General features: G+C 38.7%; 1 long non-coding RNA gene across 1 annotated transcript in view; it reads left to right on the plus strand.

Moving 5' to 3' along the window:
- Window positions 1-3,775: 3,775 nt before the first annotated feature.
- Window positions 3,776-14,193, plus strand: part of LOC139079131 (uncharacterized) — a 30,002-nt gene continuing 19,584 nt past the window's right edge. Inside the window, exon 1 of the long non-coding RNA XR_011532462.1 lies at window positions 3,776-4,367. This is a non-coding gene — a long non-coding RNA (uncharacterized lncRNA). The remainder of the gene's footprint in view (window positions 4,368-14,193) is intronic.

Raw genomic sequence — 14,193 nt, forward strand, 5'->3', positions numbered from 1 at the left:
TATGTATATCTTAGTCTGCCATGATTTGAAACATCTTAAGGAAATACATGAAATATATATGATAATATAAGATTAAAAGGCAAAAACAGACTTAAAAAACAGATTGAATAGGAGGTCAAGATAAGGAAAAATTAATAAGAAATGCAGGACCCCCAGATGAGCACAATTGTTATAACTGAATAATAACTTTGACACTGAGTTGCCTAGTGGCCAAAGTGAAAAGAGGCATCCTTTCATAATTTTGTCTTTAGGAACCTGATGATACCTGGCGAAAGCTCAGTGTAAATAAGCTCTTCATGAAATAGTTTATTTTTTTCCATGTAGGATTAAATATATATATATATATATATATATAATATAAAAATATGATTTTTTTCTTTTGAAGAAGCTATCCTGGCTGTTAAATATACAAAAAGGGTAGAATGATCTCAAAATAAAATTGCAACCATTACTCTTAACTGAAAATAACTAAAAGTAAAAATAAAGACATAAATAAGGAAAAGGGGATAAGAAATTTGTGGACTGATGAAATTTTAGATAAGCTAGAGAAGGCCTCACTGGGGGCTATTTTTGAGTAAAAACCCAATGTCAGTGAAGGAGCTTGCCATGTGGATATCTGGGGGAAAGCATTCCAGGCAGCAGAACCAGAATATGCAAAGGCTCTGAGGCAGAAGTATGGTTGTTTTAATAGAGGAATAAGAAGGAAGCCAGTGTGGCTGGAGTAGAGTGAACAATATGGCAGGTAGAAGATGATTTTTGGGTCAGATCACGAAATGTCAAGGACATTTAAGCTATATGTATTAAGTTACTTAACTATTTACCTTGAAGACACATGGTAAGTCTAGTCTGAATGTTTTCTGTCAATGTATAAGCATTTAGTCAACACCTTTTTTAACTGGTTATTAATTATCATATGAATAAATATTGAGTGATCAAATTCACAGCCCCTTGTTATTTATATTATACAGTCACATTTATACAGTTTCACATTAGGCAGGTCAAAATTGATTTGTACAAACAGAAGCAGATGAGGCTTTTCTCCTTCCTGTAAGAAATCTCCACCATCTGAATGTGCAAAAAAAAGAAAAAGAAAAAAAAGAGACAAGACAGAAAGTCCAAATAGTTTTTATCTTTAAATTTCTCTGTCATAATAACACACACACTTGCCTTTTCTCTGAGGCAGATTGTTTTTCTCCAAAAGCCTTTACTTGTTTTGATTTTTATCAGATTTGATGATTTTCATTTTTCTCTAGTCTTGTACGTGATCCACGTCTGAATGGAGAATAATACAGTAAAGCTGTCTCCATTTACGTTTCTAAAATCAACCCCTTGGGTAAGAGAAAAATATTTTGGAACCAATACTTTAAAAAGGTAATGTAAATAGGAGAGTAAGGAAAGAGTTTGCTATAGTAATAACTCAGAAACTGCAGACTGAAAACATTTGAGTGGAAAATACATTTTCAGCTGTTAAGCTAGTTTCTAGAACTACCTTCAGACCTATATGTCCCTGAAAATTCATCATTCTCGGCAACCACCATTTCTTCTTATTTTGAGCACATATTTTCAAATTAAAAGGAACTCTGCTATTAGTGCCAGAACTGAGTGAGAGAGAGGAGAGAAAGCAGACAGGAGAGGCTTTCTGTAATCCTGTAGTAAACTTCTGTTGAAAATAGCGGTTTTCAGTTCATGGTTAGATTTTTTCCAGTAGCATTTGTTGTGGGCTGTGGTGTGTCCTTCTGAAAGGTCGGTTCAAGTCCTAACCCCTGGTACCCAAGAATGTGATCTTATCTGGATTATGATCCTCGCAGATGTAGTCAAGTAGGAGGGGGTGAGTCCTGCTCTGAATCTGGAAGCTGGAGAACCAGGAGCACCAGCGTCCTAGGCAGGAGAAGGCAGACGTGTCCTCTAGTGCAGAGGGAGTGAGTTCCCCCTTCCTCCACCTTTTTGTTCTCTTCAGGCCCTCGAATGCTTGGGTGATGCCCACCACCTGGGTGAGGGAATCTTTACTCAGTCTAGTGATTCAAATACTGTCGACGAAAATAATCCATAACCAATCTATAAATGAAAATTTGGGTGAGTTTATTCTGAGCTTAAATCTGAGGATTATAACCCGGGAGAGTCGTTCCACAAAGGAACAGAGCACTCCAAAGAAGTGGGGGTATGCAGGGTGGTTATATACCCTCAAAGAGTATGTTTCACATATGATTGAAATGTCCCTTTTACAATAGTCACGAGGCTGCTCTGTCAGCACAGCGATTGATGGAAACAGCAGATAGGCCTGCTGTCTCAGTGAACGCCGCAGGCTGGCAGGTCTGTTGCCTCGAGCTGGGAGGTCACAGATGAGCACTGCAGTCAGTTCCCAGCCTAAAGAAAGACGCTTCATCTTTAAGGAGATGCCAACGTTGGGAGGGGGAGGGAAGTTGCACCTTTATCTCAAAATGTCTAAGCAGATATACAATGCGTGCTCAATGGCCACAGTCAGGCCCTTTTGGAAAAACAAAGTCAGGCCGAATTAGGTTTATACCAAATGGCTTCCTCATATACTCCAATATATCCTATTGCTTGCCATTTTTATTTGTCCATACTAATCTTTTCCAGAGACCCCCTCACAGACACACCCAGAAATAATGTTCCACCAGCTATCTGGGCCCTCAGCCCAGTCAGGTTAACACCTAAAATTAATCATCGAATGAGGCATGGGGGAGGGGAAGTAATCTGTATTTTATGATTAAACCTCAAGTTTTTAGTGGGCCTGAGTTCCTGGGCTACGACCTTAATAAGTGTCTCTTAGCTTTTTTATCTCCCTTTGGTAAAACAGGAAGGCTAGAGGGTGCTGGAGTAGGAGAAATGCCTTGCTCCAGCTGAGCAAATATATTTGTAAATGAGAAACTGAGCATTTTTGGCATGCATATTAAATTCATACCAAAAGTGAATACTTTTCCTCATAAATAATGAAACATTTGAAGCTGTTTGATTGCTGCTGACACCTGTTTTTCGACCTTCTCTCTGCGGTTCTTAACAAAGGGAGCAAAGAAGAAGGGAAATCTGGACGCTTCTCAGGGTTTGTTTTGCTTGGTGTTAGTGCCTCTTCCTTGATTGAGAACTTTGATACAGTAAAAGATGAAGGGAATGCTTTGTGTGGGTCTTATTGTGGCCTTAGATTATATCTGAGGACAGGATATGTCAACTGATATGCCCCAAACCACACAGCTAATCTGTGGTACAGGAAGGCTCCGATCCAGGTTTTTGATCTCCAGCTAGGGACTGGGCATTCTCCAGGGATGTGGGAGCTTCAGTGCTCAAAGCGCAAATGCCCTAGGTCAACCAGGAAGTGATGGTCACCATCGCAGAGAAGTTAAAGCCTGAGGGTAAAAGATCATCTAAGATGAAGAATTTCCCCTTTGCACTTACTATCTGTGAGCCGATTGCTTAGAGCATGTCTCTGTATGTAGTGTGGCAGACTACAGGAAGATCAATTTTCTGGCAAACAGTTTATAAATTACTTCATTGCTCATATCAGCATCATCTGAGATTTCTATCTGTCTGACTAAACCAAACAATAAAACAGGGAAAAACTTCTCTTTCCATGGGAACTGCACAAGAGATAAGCCTTTCTGCCTACTGGCAACCCACGCTTGGGTGGGAGTTTGACAGCAGCTCTGAGTAAATCTTTCTCTACTTTAGATGTTACCATCTGAATCAGGAGTGGGAGGAAACAGGATGGGACTGGAGGAAAAACATCTTGGCGCAGGCAGGCTTGGGAACAGCTCCTCCTGTCTCTATTGTCACCTCCATTGCAACTGGATTGTTCTTTCCTTACTGTAGTAATGGATCAAGGTCACTGACATTTCTAGCACCAAATGACCTGGACCTGTGTGCCCCACTTCTTATAATTGGGGTTAAAGCCTCAATCCCAATATTCCAGGTACAGTTATTATAACTGTCTTGTCTCTTCCTTCCCTCCAACCTAGAACTGAGGTAGAGTGTTTTTCTAGGAAACTCCCTCTCCAGAAGGACTAAAGTCTTGGCCCTGATCCTCACGAACTTGCTTAATATCCTCTGCACAAAGATCGACACCACTTGTCACTTGTGAACTGCAGCTTAAAAGTCAACATCTCTTGGAACCCTGTTGGCCACAGATTATTTGCCTCAAATCTGGTTGGAGATGGGTCTATTGTTTGGGCATCATATTGTATCTGGCCTGCTGAAATCCCAGCGTTTGTTTGAAATTCCCATCTCATTCTCCTGGTCAGAAGGAGGTCAGGCTTGTGCCAGAATAAACCTGGGAAGATGCCACATGGCTGGGCGTCTGCTATGGGAAACTAGAGCACAGAAACAGGAAGTGGTGTCCTGGAAGTCTGCTGAAGGTCAGTGACGGGGGCATCAATCCAAGGGGCTTAATGGAGAATCAGACCCAATATATGGAGGTGAAATGGGAACCAGGGGATCAGGGAGGTGGAGGAATAAGGACTGGTGGGGCCGCTAAATGGGAGACACCCGCGAGAAGCTGTGGATGGTTGGTGAGCAGACATATATTACCATGTATCCTGGGATGGCTCAAACTCATGAGGCATGTGAAATTCGGTTAAAGAGGATGGAATGAATGACTACTGACTTGATCTATCAGGTAGGTCTATTGCCATATTCTGGGTGCCCCCAAGTAGTCTTGCCAGGAGGAAACAACAAAGTCTTCCCAGCAATTATAAAATTATTTCAAATACTCTCTATAACCAGCTAATACTCTGACTCCTGTCTCATCTGGATCCAGTTCTATTATTGGCCTTTATCTAGACTGATTTTGAATCTTTAGGGAATATCTCTTTAGATGAGTTTTTCCTCTAAGACTAGATCCTTAGTAATTATTTAATGATTATGCAACTAATGGAGAGAAATATTCTAAGACGATAATTGCCATGTTAGAGAAAAACATTGAGACTGCCTTAGGCCAGAAAAAGTGATGTTTCAGGGCTTTGCTTTTTGATATTGTGAATGACCATGGAAAATTTTGCTTGAGTATTTTTTATCCTTGGAACAGGATAAAACTCTAAATTGTTCAGAGATAAGGTAGTACCTCTATCTCATGACCATTAGGGTTTGGAGGGCATTTGTTGATGAGAACATTCTTTTACTGAAATATCACATCTCTAGCCCCAGGCTCTACTCAGTGGCACCTAGCACAGGGCTGTGTCCCTGAGGTGCGTGTTTGTCAGGGGAGAAAGTTTGGCTGGTGGCTTTTACCAAATGAGCAGCCATTTCAGAAACCTCTATCTCTACCACTTTGGAGAGAGTATTTTGTTTATGCAGTCCCTGTTATTTTGAAAAAAATGCCTCCAGGAGTCTCTACGGCACTGGAAGACGGGTCCTCTGAGATGACACCTTAATTTATTGTTTGGGACTTTGCTGGGGAGAACAGAAGCACAGTTTTTCAAGCCTCTCTCTTCTAGAAACCTATTTCATCCAAAATAAAAATAAAATTCTGAGATGCAATTAATGTGTGTTAGCTCTTATAGGACTAACACAAATGCAAGACTTTTATGTGAAGAGATTTAGGTCTTTATAACCCACATGGCGAATCTGGCACATGTGACAGTGTGTTGAAATGTTTTTTATTTGATGACTTTGGAGTGCTGACCACGCCCAGCCACTGCTGGAAACAGCTGTGATGGCTCAGCTCCCCTTTGTCTCCCCTCCCCTCATTTTTATCTATTTTATCATTTTATCTATTTTATAAACAAATTTTATAAACAAATAAAATAGTTGTTAAGAAAAAGAACACTTTGAAATAATTTAAAACTTTCATCTTTAAATATATCATGTTGAAACGAAGATGTAACAGAGGGATCTAATTGGAGAGTTGGAAAGGGAGGTGGCATCTCTTACAAAGATTGCACTAGTGGATTCTTATATACTGTCTACTCTGTGCTTGGCACTGGGATAAGCACTTTACATATATTTACTCATCTAATTTTTATAAGAATCCTATGAAATAGGTACCTTTATTATTCTAATTTTATAATGAGGGAATTGGGACCTGGAGAAGTTAAACAAGGTCTAAGTTTGCACACATAGTGTTGGAGCTGGGATGTGAACACAAGGAGTCTTTTAGGGCCCATTTAGACAATGTTAGAGGGTCAAAATTATCATCTGATCATCATGGGCTCAGACGTTGATACAGCTCTGGTTTCCAACTGTGCATTTTCTATGCACATGTCAACGTTGGACACATTGTCCCTGTTGAAACCCACTCCAATGGGAATCATTAAACAATGACATGAGGAAGATTATATTTATTGACTGGGTGTGCTTGGAGCTTGAATATATTCAGTTTTATTTGGTTCCTGCTGACTACTGGATCATGTGTACGTGCTTTTGCCTACTATTTTTACAATTATTTCCTCGGTGACTCTGATTACCTCTTCTCTTTGTTAATCACCTTGCTCAATTCTCATAATCTTACCAGAGTGCTGATAGTTGTAGTTGCAAGAACAGGATGCCCAGAACAGAATGCTCTTCTCAATTAAAATTCTCTCAACACAGGGACCGTCTGAATCTCTCTTTTTCCTGTCAACTGTTTTGTCTGTTCTATAAAGGTCCTGATGTTTATTCTTCACTGACACGTACACTCTGCAACCTGAAATATATTTCTGGTCTTCTCAAGCCTTCCTAACTTTCTCCTTCCAACTTTCAGATCGTTCTAATTTGTCCTTCCTCCCTGTCCTCTCATGGTGATGATCACTCATCCCATGTCTTCCAGTCACCTCCATCTCTTCTCTGTGTGGGTCTGCTTCCCCATCTCCAGGTATGTCTTTCTCTCCATCACACTCTGACCTTACTTCTCCATGCATTATACTTAAGAACTAAGCCTTCACTTTTTCTTTTGTCAAAGTAATACTTAACCTTTTCATCCCATTCGCTAAAAAGAGCCCATGAACACAAATGTTTGAAATTATCTTCTGGTCTTCTCCTTCTCTCCCACTTCCCCAAATATCTAGCCCATTTTACTGGAGGCATTTCCAATATAACAAACATAATATCTAACTTTATCTGTGTCAGACGTATTAACTCATAATAGTCCTGACAACAGCTCTATAGGTGAGTACTATTATTTTCAGTTTACAGATGAGAAAGCTAAAGATCAGAGAGGCAATGTAACTTCCTCAAGGTCACACAGCTGGTAAGTGGCAGAGCTGAGTTCTGAATATGGATAAGGTGATTCCAAAGTCTGTGTTTTTAACTCCTACACCCTACTGCCCTTTTAAAGACAGTGATCTGGTTACCTGGCCTCTGTCATTCCATTTCAATAAATATTATAGTATCTGTGTCACTTGATAAATGGACTGAGCAGTATTGCCAAGTATGGAATTTGCTGCTTCCAAAATATATAGAGGCCTTCTCACACGTTGAGGTCCCTAGTGATAGTTGATGAAAGATACAATAACTTGTCCTTTATTTTGAAGGAAATGTCCCAACACACCTCAGATCAATGGACCCAAAGAATGGGCTCCAATATCTTTGTATGATTTGTCTCTTTTCCTCTGGGGAGCATGTTGATTACTGATGCATCCTGAGTACTTACCACTTCTTCCTCAACAGGTCTGATTAACATGATGTCATCAATATAGTGTATTGATGTGATATGCTGCAGTGTTCTGATGGTTCAGGTCCCTTCATAATTTATCGTGATAGACAGCAGTAGAGTTAGCATAGCCCTACAACAAGACTGTTAAGGTTTACCCGTCCATATCAAGTGAATGCAAAGTGCTTTTGATCTCCTTTCCTGATGGATATTGACTAGAACATATTCACAAAATCAATGGGTGCAAAAGGGGGGCTGTATTCATATGCTTTAGTAAAGATACCAGATCTGGTATAGCAATTGTACTGGGGCTAACACTGATTATGTTTGTGTTAGTCCACTGTCATCCATCAGGATCCATTTGGTTTTTGCACAGGTCAGACTAATGGATTAAATAGAGATAAATGGAAACCACCACTCCTGCATCCTTTAAATCTGACTGTGGCAATAATTCATTCTCTCCAACAAAAGGTCAGATTTTTTTTTTTATTCAGTACCTCAACTGGAGGGGCTTCTGATGTCAAATACTCAGTGAGGCACTGTATTTTAATGGAAAACTGCTTAAATCTTAAATTAAGATTTAAAGATTGAGCAAAAGATGTCAAATTTATCCATTCATTAAGAAAATCCTTTTTGTATACCTATTAAAGCTTCGTGAAGGATTTCAAGTATGAGTAATGCTTAGAGGTGAGAGAGCAAAGAAATAATCTAAAAATATATATAAGAAGATATAAATAGAGACTAGGCAAATGAAAATATGGTGAAGACACGGTGAAGAGCTTTAGAAGTCAGCAGGAAGCATCCGAGAGTTGCTGGAGGGTCTTGATAAGGAGCAGCAATACTGCTAATGACTATTATGGTAATACTTAACGTTAATGACCACTTACTATGGGCTAGGCACTTTATTTACATTTTCTCAATTAATCTTTTCTATAATTCACAATGTTGAATGCCATTACAGTGCTTATTTCATAGCCAAGAACACTGGAGTTTAGAAAAGTTACATGACTTGTCTCAATTCTGGTCCCAAGCCGATAAGTGATGGAACTAGGATTCGAATGCTCTGAACTGGGAGCTGTAACCCGGTGCCCAATGCATATCTGTTGGTAGTGATGTCTCTCTCCTGTTGGAGGCTGCAGTGATCTAAGGCTGTGTGACTGGATAGGGAATGAAGTCTCTTAAATTTGGGAGAAAGAGAGAGGCAGAAATACATGGTAATATGACCTTCTGAATGCCTGAACGCCTCTTTTACCTGAAGATTATAAATGAAGGGAGCATCATTTTGGTGTTAAACTTGCTGTTGAAGATGGAGACATGAGGGAAATTTGGTTACTAGAATTTCCCTGTCTTGCAAAGTGTTGTTAACATAGCTAATACTCTGTAGACTTTTGTAGATCTGGTGCAAAGAAATAGATGACATTTAGGAGTATGACCCCTTGAGAAGGCAGGGAAGACTTATCAGCCGCTTTTCTCTACCTTAGGAATGTTAGAATCCCTAAGCCTCCCCCACACTACGCATTAAGCACAGGCGGGGATTTTAACTTAATTCTTACTTGTTCAAAACTAATATATCGCATTCATTTTGAAATAGGGATGGTTGAAGTAGTGTTTAAATGCAAACTCATTGGCTAAAATGCAATTTCCACATAATATAAGCATATCCTATGCTACTGTTTTTCTTATTTTTTAAAGTAATTTTTAGAAGGCTATATTAAATAATAATAATGGAAATTAAATACATTATCCACAACCACCATAAAATTGCTTAATATTTTACTTCCTTCTAGGTCTTATTAATATGTATACATCATTTTTACATAAACATACTCAAAGCAGAGATACAATTTTTTCTTTTTTCTCATTAATGTATAAGCATTTTCCCATGTAGCTGTATAGTTTTTAAAATTAACATTTTAATGCATGTGTATTACTCTGTAGAGTTATCATAACAAAATGCATTTAACCATTTCTATACCATTGAACATTTAGGTTGTTTTTAATTTTTCAGTGGTGTAAATAAAGAGCAATAAGCAAATGGAAATTGGAGTCTGAGTGATCTAAGTTTGAGTCTTGACTTCGCTGTTTACAAGGTATGGAACGCTGGGCCTGGTACAGAGCTTCCCTAGTCAATAGTATAAGGTACTCACAAATATCTGTTGGGAAACCATGCTTGGTGCTGGGTGCAGCACAAGAAAGATGTGGTCTGTTCCCTGTACAAACACGAGCTAATAGGTGAGAACAGTCTAAAGTGAGGATAACAGAAATATCTACCTCACAACAGTCATGTGAGGAGTAAAAGACATGACAGACATCTGTAAAGTGCTTAGCACAGTGCCTGGCACATGGTAAGTGTCCAATAGTATTCTTGTTATTGGTAACATTATTATTGCGATAATACTCTTAAGACTATTGTTATTATTATTTAGACTTCTTTCTTTAAAGCTACTGGTTTTCAGAGATTATGCACTTACTGATTGCTTATATTAGGCATAATTAAACATTTCTTGCAGTTGCCTTCAGGTAGAACTAGTTTAAAAGTTCAGTGTGGTACTTTTTAAGTGACAGTTGTAGAGGAGACCACTGTTTTCATTTACTGAGCACCCTCTGTGTGTTGTCAGACATGGTGCCAGGCCCTGAGGTAGGGCAGCAGGGGTCAGACCTCGGGGAGCCACAGGCTGGCTGTTTATTCAAGAAAACAATGAGATGATGATCTGTGTTGTTTTTGCTATAAAACTACATGATCAATTTTCAATGTTTATATTCAGAGAACATGGGAACTCTGACTTTGTGCAGGAAAATCCCTAAAATCTACTGTATTAGAACATCACGCTTCTAATAAAACAAGTATATCAACTTTTTGAAGTTTGCTTAAGTCTCTGTCACTGAATTATCATGGTCATCTTAATGACAATGACTCCCTTTGATCCCTCAGCATAGTTATAATATTGGTTTTAACTCCTAAAGTACGAGTTACCATTGTCACTATTTGAAAACCACAGAGAATTCAGCCTGTTAGTGTAGCCAAGTTGATATTAAACAGAAAAAATTTGTTACAATACAAATTTTGTTCATCAGCTTTGCTGGAATCTTTGTATACAAGACTACATAAAAGATATTATTACTAAGATCCTGTATAATTCATTTTTGCTTGTGAATTTAGTAACTTTTTAAAATTAAATCTGAACACTGATATCTTTGATTCAGTGGAGACACCTAACTATAATCTGTAGACTGCGTGGGAAAGGGGTCAGATGTAGGCTCGTTCACGGTGCTCTCTGAGAGAAATCACTTCTCTGTACTACCCCTCTTTTACCTCTCAGCCACAATTGTTTTTGCACATATTTAAAGTGTTGCAGTTTTATAAATGTTGATATATGTCTACACCCGTGAAACCACAATCACAGTCAAGTCAATGAACATTTCCATCTCTCTCAAATATTTCCATATACTCTTTTGTAATCCTTCTTTTTCATCCTTCCCTGCCTCCACGCTTAACTTCAGGCAACCACTGAGCTGCTGTTTGTCACTATGGATTAATTTATGGTTGAAAAATTTTAAAATTGGAGAATTTTATATAAATTGAATCATACAGTATGTTTCCTTATTTGCTTGGCATCCTTCCCTTTGTACAATGATTTTGAGCTGCATCCATATTATGTGTGTATTAATAGTTTGTTCTTCTGACTGCTGAGTATTAGTCCACTGTATGGATATACTGAAATTTGTGTATCCATTTACCGGTTCATGAATATTTGGGTTGTTTCCAGTTTTTTGTTATCACACATAAAGTTACTCTGAAAGCTATGTATCAGCCTTTGTGCTTTCATTTTACTTCGGTAAATACCTAAGAGAGGATTGGATGGGTCCTGTAGTCGGTGTGTGTTTTCTAAAGTGGTTGTATCATGGCACCCTTCCACCGGCAGTATACGAGAATTTCAGTTGTTCTACATCCTTACCAACACTTGGTACAGTTATTCTTTGTAACTTTTGCCTTTTTAGAGATTATAGCGCAGGAGTCAGCAAACTATGGCCTGCAGGCCAAGTTCATCCTACCACCTGCTTTTGCACTTGAGCTTTATTGGAACACAGTGATACCCGTTTGTTTATAAATTTTCTGTGGCTGCTTTTGCTTTACAATGGCAGAGTTGAGTAGTTGTGATAAAGACCGTCTGGCCTATAAAGCCTAAAATATTTATGATCTGGCTCTTTACAGAAAAAAATTCCTGACTCCTGGTTTAGTGGTATCTCACCTGAGGTTTAATTTGCATTTTCCTAATGACGAATACCACAAATGTCACACATATATGTTTAAGCTTCAGGCCATTATACCTAACACCAGGTGACAGGGTTACACTTTTTTCTGTTACTATTATTCTAATAGAACTGGGAAAAAAAATCATCAAGATCACGTATTCCAACTGTTCTTCTGGAATGTGACAGCTTTTGGTCTCCTGTGTTCTCCACCATGTTGTGTTTAATTGTTATATTCATATCTAATTTTTCTGAAACCATAAGAAATTACTTTTACTATAATTTTCTGCCTAGTTCTAAACACCTTGTCCCTGAAATAGCATTGATTTTCCAAGTGGGCACCAAGTTTTGTGATTTGTTGGCCCCTGGATCAGGGCTGGCTCAAAAGGGGTGTTTGTGTCCTTACCCTAGTATAGACTATATGCACATGCCATCTGACATAGCTTCTAGTATTTGTTATGCTATTTGTCTCTGAAATATTTTGTATATATAAACATATGTCAACACACACATATATACTTGATATATATGCATATAAATACAAAACAATCCATTTTAGCATGTCTTTTAACAATTATGAAATAATAAAATGTTCAGAAAATACAATATAATAAACCCCTACATACATGCTCACCACCACTTTTACAAATCCTAACATATTCTATATTTGTTTCAGATCTATTTTTAAAAGTAAGACATATAGATTCAGTTGAAAATCCTGTCTACCGCTCCCCGAACCTATTTTTTCCCTTCTTTTACTTCTGTATCTCCTCAGAATTAATGCTACATTGAGTTTGGTGTATATTTCCAAACATGGTTTTTGTATTTTTATTTTGAACATTGGTATAAAAAAGTAAATAGTATTGTTATATAAAAGGCACCACTTCAATAATTATTTCTTTTTCTTTGTCTTATTCAACTGATCAGCAGCATTTGACAAAAACGTCCATTCCATTCTTCTTGAGGAGGGTAACACTCTAGGGATTAGCCGTCCTTCACTGTCCTTCTAGCTACTCTTCCTTTTTTTTTTTCTTTTTCTTCTTTTTTCTTTTCTTTTCTTTTTTTTTTGAGGAAGATTAACCCTGAGCTAACATCTGCTGCCAATCCTCCTCTTTTTGCTGAGGAAGACTGGCTCTGAGCTAACATCTGTGCCCATCTTCTTCTACTTTGTATGTAGGACACCTCTCACAGCATGACTTTCCAAGTGGTGTGTAGATCTGCACTCGGGATCTGAACCAGCCAACCCCACGCTGCCAAAGGGGAACGTGTGAAGTTAACTGCTGCACCACTGGGCCAGCCCCCTGGCCAGTCTTTTCCTTTGCTAGCTCCATTTTTTCATTGGAGTTACCTTTAGGCTCAATTCTTTGACCATTTTCTTCCCCGTCTATACTCCCTCCCTAGATGATCTCATCCAATGTGAAGGAATTAAACACCATCCATAGGCTGATGATCTAAAATTTATATCTTCAGCCTAGTCTTCTTCCCAAACTCCAAGTTCATGTATCCAACTTCTTGTCCTCTCCGCTTGGATGTTGCAATATACCAGGCACCTAACTCTTAATTTCCCTTGTATTAGTTTCCTATTGCTGCTGTAACAAATTACCACAAATTTGGTCGTTTAAAAGCCATAAACTTAGTGGCTTAGTGGCTTAAACACAAACTTATTATCTTGCAGTTCTGGAGGTTAAATGCTAAAATGGGTCAGTGGGGCTATTTTTCTTCTGAAGCCTCCGGTAGAGAATCTGTTTCTTGCCTTTTCTGTCTTCTAGAAACCACCTGCACTTCTTGGCTCTTTTCTATCTTCAAAGCCAGAGATCGCATAATTCTGACCTCTGCTTCTGGTGTCACGTCTCCTTCTCTGATTCTGACCTTCATGCCTTCCTCATTTAGGGACCTTGTGATTATATTGAGCCCACCAGAATAATGCATGATAATTTCCCCATTTCAAGTTCTTTACCTTAATCACATCTGCAAAATCCCTTCTGCCATGCAAGGTAACATAGTCACAGGTTCTGTAGTTGGAGGCCCATTATTTGGCCTACCATACCCCCAAATCTGTACTTCCTACCGTCTTCTCCAGCTCAGTAAATAGAAATTCCTTTCTTCTACTAGCTCTAAACAAAATCCATGGAATAACCCAGAACTTCTTTCTTTTCCTCACAGCCCAAATCCAACCCATAAGCAAATGTCAGTGTCTCTATCTAGAATCCAGTATCTAGCTACTATCTCCACCTGCATGGCCCCGAACCTCATGCAAACAATCATCATCGCTCCCTTGAGAAATTGCTAAAACCTTCTAACTGGTTTCTCAGCTTTGGTCGTTGGTCCTTTAGCACTCAGAGTGATTCTTTGAAAATAAGTCACAT

This window comes from Equus przewalskii, chromosome 24 (assembly GCF_037783145.1).
Source record: "Equus przewalskii isolate Varuska chromosome 24, EquPr2, whole genome shotgun sequence".
Lineage (NCBI taxonomy): Eukaryota > Metazoa > Chordata > Mammalia > Perissodactyla > Equidae > Equus > Equus przewalskii.